At 47.4% G+C, this 14,608-nt stretch overlaps 1 protein-coding gene across 4 annotated transcripts in view; it reads right to left on the bottom strand.

Moving 5' to 3' along the window:
- rnf152 (ring finger protein 152) overlaps positions 1-14,608 on the bottom strand; it is a 147,850-nt gene that overhangs the window by 49,616 nt on the left and 83,626 nt on the right. The gene's annotated exons all lie outside the window — the stretch shown is intronic.

Consider the following 14,608-nt stretch of genomic DNA (forward strand, 5'->3'; position numbering starts at 1 on the left):
TAACGTCTCATTTACGATAGACTCATCTGATCCTGGCTGCACGCAATGAAAGTTAGAAAAAGAAAAAGTTAAAATTACTCAGTTCTCCATGTGGAGAGAGACACCATACTCGCGTGCTGGATGACGTGCGCGTCAATATTTACGTGTAACATTTCAGGGGAAAAAAGCATTTATAGTACATTTTTAATTAAAAGTTAAAAAAAATCTTTTTGTCTAACATATTTCTGTTTAAATATGAGGGTAGGCTGAAAAGTTCTAGGGCTCACCAAGAAGGAGAAATGCCATTTCAATAAAACCTGGCATGCATTAAGTTCAACTCTTCTGATGACTGTGTTATTTTCTTCCAGGTTGTGAGGTAGTTTGTGGTTCATAGCCAAGTTTGAAAGTTTGTGGTAGAGGGAAACGGCAAAAATGGACAAAATCTGGCGTCGCTGTGTGATTAAGTACCTGCATAAGAAGGGGTTAAAGCCCAAGGACATTCATGTGGATATGGTGGATGAAGCTCCCTCCATATCTACAGTGCAGAAGTGGGCAGCTGAATTTAAGAGGGGCAGAGAGAGCCTTGAAGACCACCCAAGGTCTGGGCGGCCTGCAACAGCCACAACCCAGAAAAACATTGACCTTGTTCATGAAATGGTGATGGACGACAGACGATCAACGATTAATCAGCTAGCAGATGCTGTGGGAATATCCCATGAGAGAACTGAACACATTCTGCATGAAGAACTTGGAATGTCAAAGGTGTCAGCTCGGTGGGTGCCACGTCTTCTGACACCTGATCTGAAATGCACCAGGCTAGTCATGTCGAAGGCAAACTTGGCGCAATTTGAAGAGGATCCAGCCAATTACATGGAACGTTTTCTTACCCAGGATGAGTGTTGGGTTCACCACTTTGAACCAGAGACAAAAAACAATCAATGCAGTGGAAACACCCAAGGTCACCACTCCCAAAGAAGGCCAAAGTCGTTTTGTCTGCGGGGAAGGTCATGGTTTCAGTTTTCTGGGATGCCAAGGGCTTTGTGTTCGTGGACTATCTTGAAAAGGGACAGACCATAAATGGACAGTACTATTCTAACCTACTGAGACAGTTACGCAAGGCTATCAAAAAGAAGCGACCAGGAAAGCTGACGAAAGGGGTGCTGTTCCATCAAGACACTGCCCCAGCTCACAAGTCAACAGTGGCCAACTGTGGATTTGAACTGGTAGATCACCCACCATACTCCCCTGACTTGGCACCCTCGGACTTTCATCTGTTCCCAAACCTGAAAAAAAACTTGGCTGGGAAGCACTATCTGTTGTGAAAGTGTAGGTACACTGACCCACAACAGGGGGCGCAATGAACGGACAATGGAGAAAAGTAAAGAACAAGTTTTACTGTTGTGAAAAAGCACAACCAATACAACAATTAATAATTTGGAGGTGTAAGCCGAAATCTGCTGGTGTCGTGTGGGCAGGCTCGAAGGTAGGAGACGTCCGTCCCAGTCGAACCGGAACCACCCAGATCTCCTCTGCCACCGAAACCCAGAAGTACTGGAACCGCCAAGTCCCGAATTCCCAGGTGGCCACTGCCTTCGCTCGTCGGATCCGGTACTGCTGGCGGGAAAGAGCACAAACACACAGGTAGGAATGCGACCGCACCCAGTAGATGGAGAGGGGCGAAGCCGCCTCCACCTCTTGTTACAATGAAGCAGGAAAGGTGAGTACTTATCCGAGCAAGTTGCTTTCTGTAATCAGCTGTCCTGAAAAGGTTTAGCAAGGTTTATCAGAATCTTTAATATATGTTTGCAGAGAAGGATTACCTTAAACTCAAGGCGATATCTCGGCACTGAGGTGGAGACGCCGTCCTACTGATATACCTCCGTGCTGAGTGGAACAGCTGTGTCCAGTGATGGGTGACAGCTGTCACCCAGGCTGCTCCCATAAGGTGGCAGCGCCCTCTGGTGCCTGGAGCCCGCACTCCAGGCAGGGCGCCCTCTGGTGGTGGTGGGCCAGCAGTACCTCCTCTTCAGCGGCCCACACAACAGGACCCCCCCCTCAACGGGCGCCTCCTGGCGCACGACCGGGCTTGTCCGGATGGCGACGATAGAAGTCGGCCAGGAGGGCCGGGTCCAGGATGAAGCCCTTCTTCACCCAGGAGCGCTCCTCGGGACCGTACCCCTCCCAGTCCACCAGATACTGAAAACCCCGGCCCATCCGACGGACGTCGAGGAGCCGGCGCACAGTCCAAGCCGGTTCCCCGTCGATGATCCGGGCAGGAGGTGGTGCCGGACCCGGGGTGCAGAGGGGTGAGGTGTGATGGGGTTTTATCCGGGAAACATGAAAAACTGGATGGATCCGCAGTGAGGCCGGAAGCTGGAGCCTCACTGCGGCGGGGTTGATGACCTTGAGGATCTTGAAAGGTCCGATGTACCGTTCCTGGAGTTTTGGAGAGTCCACCTGCAGAGGAATGTCCTTGGTGGACAACCAGACCTCCTGCCCAGGACGATACTTGGGGGCCGGGGCCCGCCGCCGGTCTGCATGTTTCTTCGCCCTCGTCCGGGCCTTCAATAAAGCAGAGCGGGCGGCACGCCACACCCGACGGCACTTCCGTAGGTGGGCCTGGACCGAGGGCACACCGACCTCTCCCTCAACCACCGGAAACAAGGGGGGCTGATACCCCAAGCACACCTCAAAAGGGGAGAGGCCGGTGGCTGACGACACTTGACTGTTGTGGGCGTACTCGATCCAGGCCAGGTGGGTACTCCAGGCCGTCGGGTGCGCGGCTGTCACACAGCGAAGTGTCTGCTCTAGTTCCTGATTTGCCCGCTCTGCCTGCCCGTTGGTCTGGGGGTGGTACCCAGACGAGAGGCTGACCGTGGCCCCCAGTTCCCGGCAGAAGCTCCTCCAGACGTGCGAGGTGAACTGGGGACCGCGATCGGAGACGATGTCTGATGGTATCCCATGCAGACGGACGACGTGGTGGACCAAGAGGTCCGCGGTCTCCTGGGCCGTTGGTAGCTTCGGGGGGGCCACGAAGTGGGCCGCCTTGGAGAAACGGTCCACTACCGTGAAGACGACGGTGTTTCCCTGGGACGGCGGGAAGCCCGTGACAAAGTCCAGACCGATGTGGGACCAGGGGCGATGTGGGACGGGCAGCGGCTGTAGCAAACCTGAGGTCTTTTGGTGGTTGGCCTTGCCCCTGGCGCAGGTGGTACAGGCCTGGACGTAGTCCCGGACGTCGGCCTCTAGGGACGCCCACCAGAAGCGCTGCCGGACGACTGCCACGGTCCTTTGCACCCCAGGGTGACAGGAGAGCTTAGAACCGTGACAGAAGTCCAGGACTGCAGCCCTAGCTTCTGGTGGGACGTATAGTCTGTTCTTTGGTCCGATTCCGGGGTCCGGGTCACGGGTCAGGGCCTCCCGGACGGTCTTCTCCACGTCCCAGGTGAGGGCGGCCACGATAGCGGACTCCGGGATGATGGGATCCGGGGGATCCGACAATTCCGTTTTGACTTCGTCTTCGTGTACCCGGGACAATGCATCCGATCTTTGATTCTTGGTCCCGGGACGGTAGGTAATCCGGAAGTCAAAACGGCCAAAGAACAGTGACCAGCGGGCTTGCCTGGGGTTCAGCCGCTTGGAGGTCCTGATGTACTCCAGGTTCCGATGGTCAGTGAAAACCGTGAATGGCACGGATGTTCCCTCCAACAGATGTCTCCACTCTTCGAGGGCCTCTTTCACAGCAAGGAGTTCCCGATTGCCGATGTCATAGTTCCGTTCAGCGGGGGTCAACCTGCGGGAAAAATAGGCACACGGGTGAAGGACCTTATCGGTCTTCCCGCTCTGGGAGAGCACCGCTCCTATCCCCGAGTCCGAGGCATCCACTTCAACCACTAACTGGCGGCTAGGATCGGGCTGCACCAGCACTGGTGCAGACGAAAAGCGCCGTTTCAACTCCTTGAACGCGGCTTCGCACCGATCCGACCAGGTGAAGGGGACTTTTGGAGAGGTCAGGGCTGTCAGGGGGCTAACTACCTGACTGTAGCCCTTAATGAACCTCCTGTAGAAATTAGCAAAGCCGAGGAACTGTTGCAGCTTCCTACGGCTTGTGGGTTGGGGCCAATCTCTCACCGCCGCAACCTTGGCCGGATCAGGGGCGACGGAGTCAGAGGAGATGATAAACCCCAAGAAGGACAAAGAAGTGCGGTGGAATTCACACTTCTCGCCCTTCACAAACAGGCGGTTCGCCAACAACCGCTGTAGGACCTGACGGACATGCCGGACATGAGTCTCAGGATCCGGGGAAAAGATGAGTATATCGTCTAGATACACGAAGACGAACCGGTGCAGGAAGTCCCGCAAGACATCGTTTACCAACGCTTGGAAAGTCGCGGGAGCATTAGTGAGACCGAACGGCATGACCAGGTACTCAAAATGACCTAACGGGGTGTTGAATGCCGTCTTCCATTCGTCTCCCTTCCGGATCCGAACCAAATGATACGCATTCCTAAGATCAAGCTTGGTGAAGATTTTGGCTCCATGCAAGGGGGTGAACACTGAATCCAATAAGGGCAACGGGTATCGGTTGCGAACCGTGATTTCGTTCAACCCCCTATAATCAATGCATGGACGAAGACCGCCATCCTTTTTACCCACAAAAAAGAAACCAGCACCCATCGGAGAGGTGGAATTCCGGATCAACCCGGCAGCTAATGAGTCCCGGATGTAGGTCTCCATTGATTCACGCTCCGGCCGTGAGAGGTTGTACAGCCTACTGGACGGGAACTCACTGCCTGGAACCAAATCAATGGCACAATCATACGGGCGGTGGGGAGGAAGCGTGAGAGCCAGATCCTTGCTGAACACGTCAGCGAGGTCATGGTACTCCGCCGGCACCGCCTTCAGATTGGGCGGGACTCGGACCTCCTCCTTAGCTTGGGAGCCGGGAGGAACCGAGGAACCTAGACACTCCCGATGGCAGGTTTCGCTCCACTGAACCACTACCCCGGACGGCCAATCGATCCGGGGGTTGTGCTTTAGCATCCAGGGAAAACCCAAAACCACACGGGAGGTGGCCTGAGTCACAAAGAACTCGATCACCTCCCGGTGGTTACCTGACACCACCAGAGTTACTGGAGGTGTCTTATGCGTGATTGGTGGGAGTAGGGAGCCATCTAGTGCCCGAACCTGTACAGGCGAGGTAAGAGCCACCAGAGGGAGCCCTATCTCCCTGGCCCATCTACTGTCTAGCAGATTCCCCTCAGAGCCCGTGTCCACCAGTGCTGGGGCCTTCAGGGTTGAATCCTCATACAGGATCGTGACTGGGAGTCGTGTGGCAATGTGGGTGTGTCCCACGTGAATGTTTCGGCCCACCCCTGGCCCAGTCTCTAGGGGCGGGCGTTGGTGTTTAACCGCTCGGGGCAGTCGCTTGCAAGATGCTCACTCGAGCCACAAACATAACAAGCTCCATAGGCCGGCCTCCTTTGTGCTCCAGGTGCCCTAAATGTTGCCCTGCTCGTGTCCATAGCTTCGTCAGCAGGGGGAGCCGTAGGCGCACGGAGCGCAGGAACAGAGGAGCGTGGGGAGGGCGGAGCTCGGTCGGAACCGGAAGGGAGAGGGACAACGCGTGCCTGGCCACGCCCTTCGCCTCGTTCCCGACGGCGTTCTTCTAACCGGTTGTCGAGTCGTATGACCAGATCGATGAGCCCATCTAAGTCCCGCGGTTCGTCCTTCGCCACCAGGTGCTCTTTTAGGACCAGTGACAGTCCGTTTACAAAGGCGGCGCGGAGGGCAGTGCTATTCCAGCCGGATCTCGCCGCCGCGATGCGGAAGGCGACTGCATAGGCAGCTGCGCTCCGACGCCCCTGTCTCATTGACAGTAGCGCGGTTGAAGCGGTCTCTCGTCTGTTGGGATGGTCGAACACCATTCTGAGCTCCCGTACAAACCCATCGTATGTATGAAGGAGCCGTGAGTTCTGCTCCCAGAGCGCTGTAGCCCAAGCGCGTGCCTCAACGCGAAGCAGATTTATTACATAAGCTACTTTGCTAGCGTCAGTCGCGTACATCACGGGACGCTGTGCGAAGACGAGCGAACACTGCATCAGAAAATCCGCGCACGTCTCCACACAGCCTCTGTACGGTTCTGGAGGGCTTATGTATGCTTCTGGGGACGGAGGAAGGGACCGTTGAACGACCAGTGGAACGTCACTTTCACGCGCAGGGTCCTCGGGAGGGAGAGCCGCAGCGGCGCCCGGAGGGCGCGCCTCCACTTGTGCGGCGAGAGCCTCCACCCTGCGGTTTAGGAGAACGTGCTGCTCGGTCATTAAATCGATCCGAGAGGTGAAAGCGGTGAGGATCCGCTGCAACTCACCGATTACCCCTCCCGAAGCCGCCGACGCGCCTTGTTCTTCCATTGGCCGTTCAACAGCCGGTTGACGCACCTCGGGATCCATGACGCTGGCCGAGATATCCTGTTGTGAAAGTGTAGGTACACGGACCCACAACAGGGGGCGCAATGAACGGACAATGGAGAAAAGTAAAGAACAAGTTTTACTGTTGTGAAAAAGCACAACCAATACAACAATTAATAATTTGGAGGTGTAAGCCGAAATCTGCTGGTGTCGTGTGGGCAGGCTCGAAGGTAGGAGACGTCCGTCCCAGTCGAACCGGAACCACCCAGATCTCCTCTGCCACCGAAACCCAGAAGTACTGGAACCGCCAAGTCCCGAATTCCCAGGTGGCCACTGCCTTCGCTCGTCGGATCCGGTACTGCTGGCGGGAAAGAGCACAAACACACAGGTAGGAATGAGACCGCACCCAGTAGATGGAGAGGGGCGAAGCCGCCTCCACCTCTTGTTACAATGAAGCAGGAAAGGTGAGTACTTATCCGAGCAAGTTGCTTTCTGTAATCAGCTGTCCTGAAAAGGTTTAGCAAGGTTTATCAGAATCTTTAATATATGTTTGCAGAGAAGGATTACCTTAAACTCAAGGCGATATCTCGGCACTGAGGTGGAGACGCCGTCCTACTGATATACCTCCATGCTGGGTGGAACAGCTGTGTCCAGTGATGGGTGACAGCTGTCACCCAGGCTGCTCCCATAAGGTGGCAGCGCCCTCTGGTGCCTGGAGCCCGCACTCCAGGCAGGGCGCCCTCTGGTGGTGGTGGGCCAGCAGTACCTCCTCTTCAGCGGCCCACACAACACTATCGGAGCAATGATGAGGTGTTGGCTGCCGTTGAGGACTATTTTGACTCTCAAGATGAAAGCTTCTATGCCAAAGGAATCGAAGCACTCAAGCACCGCTGGAAGAAGTGTGTGGACTTACAGGGAGACTATGTAGAAAAATAACCCTGAATTTGTTCAATTCGACAACTGCATCATAGTCAGCCTTAGAACTTTTCAGCCTACCCTCGTATCACATGTTACAAAGTGGAGACCTGCGGCTTATACACAAGTGTGGCCTATTTATGTACAATTTCTTTTTTCTTTTTAAAACTGGTGGGTGTGGCTAATAATAAGGTGCGCTCTATAGTCTGGACATTACGGTACACAAGTGCTTAAATGTAAGCATGTAATTTTCTGAACATGTATGTGGGTAAACTTTCAAAATATGAGCTGTGGTCTTAATCACTGCATTCTACCAAAGTGGGTGCTGAAAATTAAAATCAGATTTAATTTGAATAAGACATTTTTCACAACTGAATACTGGTGATCCTCAGGGATGTGTTGTGGTTCCTACTTCAGTACTTGCATGGACTGGGTGTTTAGTCAGGTTATTGAAACCAGTGGCTTAGATGCCTTTTTGGCCAGGAAAGGTTAATTTACCTCAACTTCATCAACAGGTTAGAAAAGGTGGGCTCATACAACGCGCTTTTCTGAATTTTCTTTTTTAGATTCTGTCTCTCACAGTTGAAGTGTACCTACGATAGAAATTACAGACCTCTCCATTCTTTGTAGGTGGGAAACTTACAAAATCGACAGTGGATCCAATACTTATTTGTCTCACTGTATAGAAAAATCTGAGAATTAGAGGCACCGTTTAAAAGCAGTTTCAACATCTGCATCCATGGAAATCCATTTACCAATGGATACTCTGCTTTCAGCACTCGAGAAGCTGAATGACATCAGTATCTGGGTTTGAGACTGTCCGAGATCAAGACTAAAATTCAGGTTTTTATTGCCCTCCTGGGCTCTACCATTACAAGTGTAAATGGTAAATAAATGGACTCCATTTATATAGCGCTTTTCCATCTGCATCAGACGCTCAAAGCGCTTTACAAATAATGCCTCACATTCACACAGATGTGAGGGTGCTGCCATACAAGGCGCTCACTACACACCGGGAGCAAATAGGGGATTAAGGACCTTGCCCAAGGTTCCTTAGTGATTTTCCGGTCAGGCTGGGACCACTGGACCATCACCTCCCGAAGTGTGTCTGTTAGGTTATTGGATCAACACCAGAATCAAGTTTTCGTTCCAGTAGATTTGGTCTATTTGAAAATAACACTGGTTGTACATTAAAATACGCACATGTCTAATTTGAAAAGTTCAACGCATTTAAGCGGCACAAAGGGGAGAAATGTTGAGTGGAACTTGGAAAAATTCAGGCGAGAAATCAATGAAAATAGTGCGTATGTCAGCATTATATTATATTATAAATTACATCAGACATGCCAATTCATGCACATTGATGTCTACTGTCGACCTGCCTTTCCGTTTCCTTACCTCTCTGACTTGTATTGAGAACATCAGCAGAGACAGACTGGCTTCCTGTGTTGTTGTGAGGATTCAGTACAGCCTCATATGCACCTGTGAGAGATACAATGGTATGCAAAAGTTTGGGCACCCCTGATGATTTCCATGATTTTCCTTTATAAATCATTGGTTGTTTGGATCAGCAGTTTCAGTTAAATATATCATATAGCAGACAAACACAGTGATATTTGAGAAGTGAAATTAAGTTTATAGGATTTACAGAAAGTGTGCAATAATTATTTAAACAAAATTAGGCAGGTGCATAAAATTGGGCACCCCAACACAAAAAATAAATAACAAAATAACACAAAACCTCCTTTTGCAGAAATAACAGCCTCTAAACGCTTGCTATAGCTTCCAATGAGAGTCTGGATTCTGGTTGAAGGTATTTTGGACCATTCTTCTTTACAAAACATCTCAGGTTTTTGGTTTCCGAGCATGGACAACCCGCTTAAAATCACACCACAGATTTTCAATAATATTCAGGTCTGGGGACTGAGATGGCCATTCCAGAACGTTGTACTTGTTCCTCTGCATGAATGCCTTAGTAGATTTTGAGCAGTGTTTAGGGTTGTTGTCTTGTTGAAAGATCCAGCCCTGGTGCAACTTCAACTTTGTGACTGATTCATGAACATTGTTTTCAAGAATCTGCTGATATTAACTGGAATCCATGTGACCCTCAACTTTAGCAAGATTCCCAGTAGCTGCACTGGCCAAACAGCCCCATAGCATGACGGAACCACCTCCAAATTTTACTGTAGGTAGCAAGTGTTTTTCTTGGAATGCTGTGTTCATTTTCTGCCATGCATACCGCCCCTTGTTATGTCCAAATAACTCAATTTTAGTTTCATCAGTCCACAGCACCTTATTCCAAAATGAAGCAGGCTTGTCCAAATGTACTTTAGCATACCTCAAGCAACTCTGTTTGTGGCGTGTACACAGAAAAGGCTTCCTCTGCATTAGTCTTTCATCCAGCATCTCTTTGTGCAAAGTGTGCTGTATAGTTGAACGATGCACAGAGACACTATCTGCAGCAAGTTCATGATGTAGGTCTTTTGAGCAGGTCTGTGGGTTGACTATGACTGTTCTCGCCATCCTTCGCTTCAGCTTATCTGAGAGTTTTCTTGTCCTGCTACTTTGGGCCTTAACTAATACTGTGCCTGCAGTCTTTCATTTCCTGACTATGTTCCTCACAGTGGAAACTGACAACTGAAATCTCTGAGATAGCTTTTTGTGTCCTTCCCCTAAACCATGATGTTGAACAATCTTTGTTTTCAAGTTATTTGAGAGTTGTTTAGAGGCTCCCATGTTGCCACTCATTAGAATAGATGCAAAGAGGTGAAGCATTTGTAAATGGCCATCTTAAATACAACCCCTGGCAATAATTATGGAATCACTGGCCTCAGAGGATGTTCATTCAGTTGTTTAATTTTATAGAAAAAAGCAGATCACAGACATGACACAAAACTAAAGTAATTTCAAATGGCAACTTTCTGGCTTTAAGAAACACTATACGAAATCAGGAAAAAAAATTGTGGCAGTCAGTAACGGTTACTTTTTTAGACCAAGTAGAGGGAAAAAAATATGGACTCACTCAATTCTGAGGAATAAATTATGGAATCACCCTGTAAATTTTCATCCCCAAAACTAACACCTGCATCAGATCAGATCTGCTCGCTAGTCTGCATCTAAAAAGGAGTGATCACACCTTGGAGAGCTGTTGCACCAAGTGGACTGACATGAATCATGGCTCCAACACGAGAGATGTCAATTGAAGCAAAGGAGAGGATTATCAAACTCTTAAAAGAGGGCAAATCATCATGCAATGTTGCAAAAGATGTTGGTTGTTCACAGTCAGCTGTGTCTAAACTCTGGCCCAAATACAAACAACATGGGAAGGTTGTTAAAGGCAAACATACTGGTAGACCAAGGAAGACATCAAAGCGTCAAGACAGAAAACTTAAAGCAATATGTCTCAAAAATCAAAAATGCACAACAAAACAAATGAGGAACGAATGGGAGGAAACTGGAGTCGTCTGTGACCGAACTGTAAGAGACCGCCTAAAGGAAATGGGATTTACATACAGAAAAGCTAAATGAAAGCCATCATTAACACCTAAACAGAAAAAAACAATGTTACAATGGGCTAAGGAAAAACAATCGTGGACTATGGATGACTGGATGAAAGTCATATTCAGTGATGAATCTCAAATCTGCATTGGGCAAGGTGATGATGCTGGAACTTTTGTTTGGTGCCATTCCAATGAGATTTATAAAGATGACTGCCTGAAGAGAACATGTAAATTTCCACAGTCATTGGTGATATGGGGCTGCATGTCAGGTAAAGGCACTGGGGAGATGGCTGTCATTACATCATCAATAAATGCACAAGTTTATGTTGATATTTTGGACACTTTTCTTATCCCATCAATTGAAAGGATGTTTGGGGATGATGAAATCATTTTTCAAGATGATAATGCATCTTGCCATAGAGCAAAAACTGTGAAAACATTCCTTGCAAAAAGACACACAGGGTCAATGTCATGGCCTGCAAATAGTCCAGATCTTAATCCAACTGAAAATCTTTGGTGGAAGTTGAAGAAAATGGTCCATGACAAGGCTCCAACCTGCAAAGCTGATCTGGCAACAGCAATCAGAGAAAGTTGGAGCCAGATTGATGAAGAGTACTGTTTGTCACTCATTAAGTCCATGCCTCAGAGAGTGCAAGTTGTTATAAAAGCAAGAGGTGGTACAACAAAATACTAGTGATGTGTTGGAGCGTTCTTTTGTTTTTCATGATTCCATAATTTTTTCCTCAGAATTGAGTGATTCCATGTTTTTTTCCCTCTGCTTGGTCTAACAAAGTAACCGTTACTGACTGCCACTATTTTTTTTCATGATTTCTTATAGTGTTTCTTAAAGCCAGAAAGTTGCCATTTGAAATGACTTTAGTTTTGTGTCATGTCTGTGATCTGCTTTTTTTCTACAAAATTAAACAACTGAATGAACATCCTCCGAGGACGGTGATTCCATAATTTTTGCCAGGGGTTGTACCATTTCTCATGATTGGATTCACCTGTGTAAGGAGGTCAAGGGTCAGTGAGCTTTCCAAACCAATTTTGTGTTCCAATAATTAGTGCTAAATGTATTCAAATCAATAAAATGACAAGGGTGCCCAAATTTATGCACCTGCCTAATTTTGTTTAAATAATTAATAATAATACTATAATAATACTTTCTGTAAATACTAAAAACTTCATTTCACTTCTGAATATCAGTGTGTTTGTCTGCTATATGATATATTTAACTGAAATTTCTGATCCAGACAACCAATGATTTATAAAGGAAAATCATGAAAATTATCAGGGGTGCCCAAACTTTTACATACCACTGGAACATGCACCACCACAAGACCCATGTATGCACTACCAGGAGGCAAAAGAAAACCACAGTGACCCATATCTAGGCACTCAAGGAGAGGGTGCACCCAACCAGTCCGCAAGCAGGACCGACTGAGCATGAGGTCATCATAGAACTGTAATATTTGTAGTTATGCACAATATGGGGAGGTGATGGTCTAGTGGTTAAGTGTTGGGCTTGAGACCAGAGGATCCTCGGTTCAAACCCCAGCCTGACCGGAAAATCACTAAGAGTCCTTGGGCAAGGTCCTCAATCCCCAAGTTGCTCCCGGTGTGTATTGAGCACCTTCACATCAGTGTGTGAATGTGTCTGTGTGAAAGTGAGGCATATTTTAAAGCGCTTTGAGCATCTGATGCAGATGGAAAAGCACTATATAAATGCAGTTCATTTAATACACAAGGAAGTTAGGTGCTATACTCTAACTTAAGCTTTCCACGTAGTTAATTAAAAAAGTATTCTGTTTAGAAATCTCTCTGATCTCTTGAGACATTGAATTGTTGAAAGAACAGCTACAATGCATTGAAAATCCGCCCCCCCACATCGACAATAATTCAACAGTACTTTTTAGAAACAAATGGACATTTTATTCCAAACTCTCTTTGCACATTTCTGTGCACTTGAAGATATTAGTAGAAAGTCTTGTTCTGTCATCCTTTGAGACAGCTTCCTTTTTCCAATAATTCCATGTTTCACACAAGCTCAAACACATCTTACAATAATCCTCAGTCCTTTGAGCATAAGCCAATTAAGAAATTTTAATCATCCTATTACAGCACAAATTGAAATATTAAAAACAAGTGTCCTTGGGGAAGCAAACAGCAAGCAATATTGCTTTTGATCCCAGATGTCATGAACAAATGGGTGTATGCATCCATTTAAGGACAAAGGCATGCTGGTGGTACTGTAAAAAAAAAAAAAAAAAAACAGGAGAACATTAAATTAAGGTAAAATATCCCCTAATAGATATACAGAAGGAGTTACGTGTTGTAATCTTAAAGGTCTAAATGCAAATTTATAGTTCAAATCCCCAAAATACATGCAGGAAACAGCAGCTTGAAGTTTTAAAAGAGTCAGTGAGGACATTCTGCTACGGTTTGGAGTGAGAAAAATGGCAATCATGTCCTCCATCAGCTATTTATACACCCTTTCTTTCCTTCTCTATCCTCATCTTTTTTAGTGAAAAAGATGTTGTGAAGGCACATTTGACGCTTGGCCAAGACGAGGGAAGGAATTTTTCACAGAGAGTGGCGCCCGTGTAGACACCTCTGGCTTGTGAAACACAAATGGCTCGATACACTGATTGGCACATCTCGCCCACATGACGCGTCAGGTTTTCTTCTGACTGACGAAGACAAATCTATCAGGATGGACCGCGTGCAACCTGTCTGCAGTGGGACAATTTTCACTCCTGCCTCGGGGTCTTCACAAATTTTTCTCTGTCCATTAGGATTGATGTAAGATTATTTTATTTGTCCCACTGTCAATCATGTTAAAGAGTAGTAGTGCAATTGTTAATTCATTAAAACTAGATTTACCCATGAAATGCATCAGTCAAGAGGTGGAGATGTACCGTTATCTGCCTGGGTGGTCACCATCCAGGACCCAAGGTGGTTCCATGCTGTGGCCAGCACACTGATTTTTTTTTAAGTGCCATATCAGTAAATTATTATTACAAATAGAACAAACAGCATTGATTTCATTACACAAAGGCAGTATTTAATTTCCGTTACCTCCATATGTCTAACGTCTAATTCATAGAACAGATCATCAGCTTGTATTTATGGGGGGTGCGGTGGTATTAGAATTTGTTTCAGATGCAACTTCTATTTGTATTCTTGTTTTTGAAACATTTTTTCTTCAGACATACGTTACATACAGAAGTTTAGAACCACTAACCTTTTACACTACATGAAAGTAAAATATTGTTGGAAATTATTCATAACTAAATCTAGTGTTATAGGAATCAGATTTGTTTTGATAATTATCACTTGCATTATGAGGTAATGTCTGCTGCGAGTCTGGTCACGTGGTGCGCATCTCTGGGAATATTCCTGCCTGCAGGTGCCTCAATTTTGAGGAACCCAACAAGGGGATGCCCACATATCACCTGGCTATGGTCCATTGATGCTACTTTAAAGTAGAGATGGACCAGTTGTCTGCCTATGTGGTTGCCTTCCAGAACCCAAGGTGGGTCCATGATGTGATGGATGTGGTAATACCCAGCGCCAGTGCACACAAGCAGACCTGACCTGTCCATCGTCAATAGGTCAGTTTCACTAAAACAAAACTAAACTATGGATGCAGAGGTATTACAGGTGTGATGTAAACACATGTTGACTGTTCCCACACAGTCTCAGGTTTTAGGTAGGCTGAGTCAGGTCAAATGGACTTGTTTGGTTCCTTGAAAATGTTTTGCTTTTCATTCTGAAAAGCTTTATTATTTCTAAGCTTCAGCA

This window comes from Thalassophryne amazonica, chromosome 1 (assembly GCF_902500255.1).
Source record: "Thalassophryne amazonica chromosome 1, fThaAma1.1, whole genome shotgun sequence".
NCBI lineage: Eukaryota > Metazoa > Chordata > Actinopteri > Batrachoidiformes > Batrachoididae > Thalassophryne > Thalassophryne amazonica.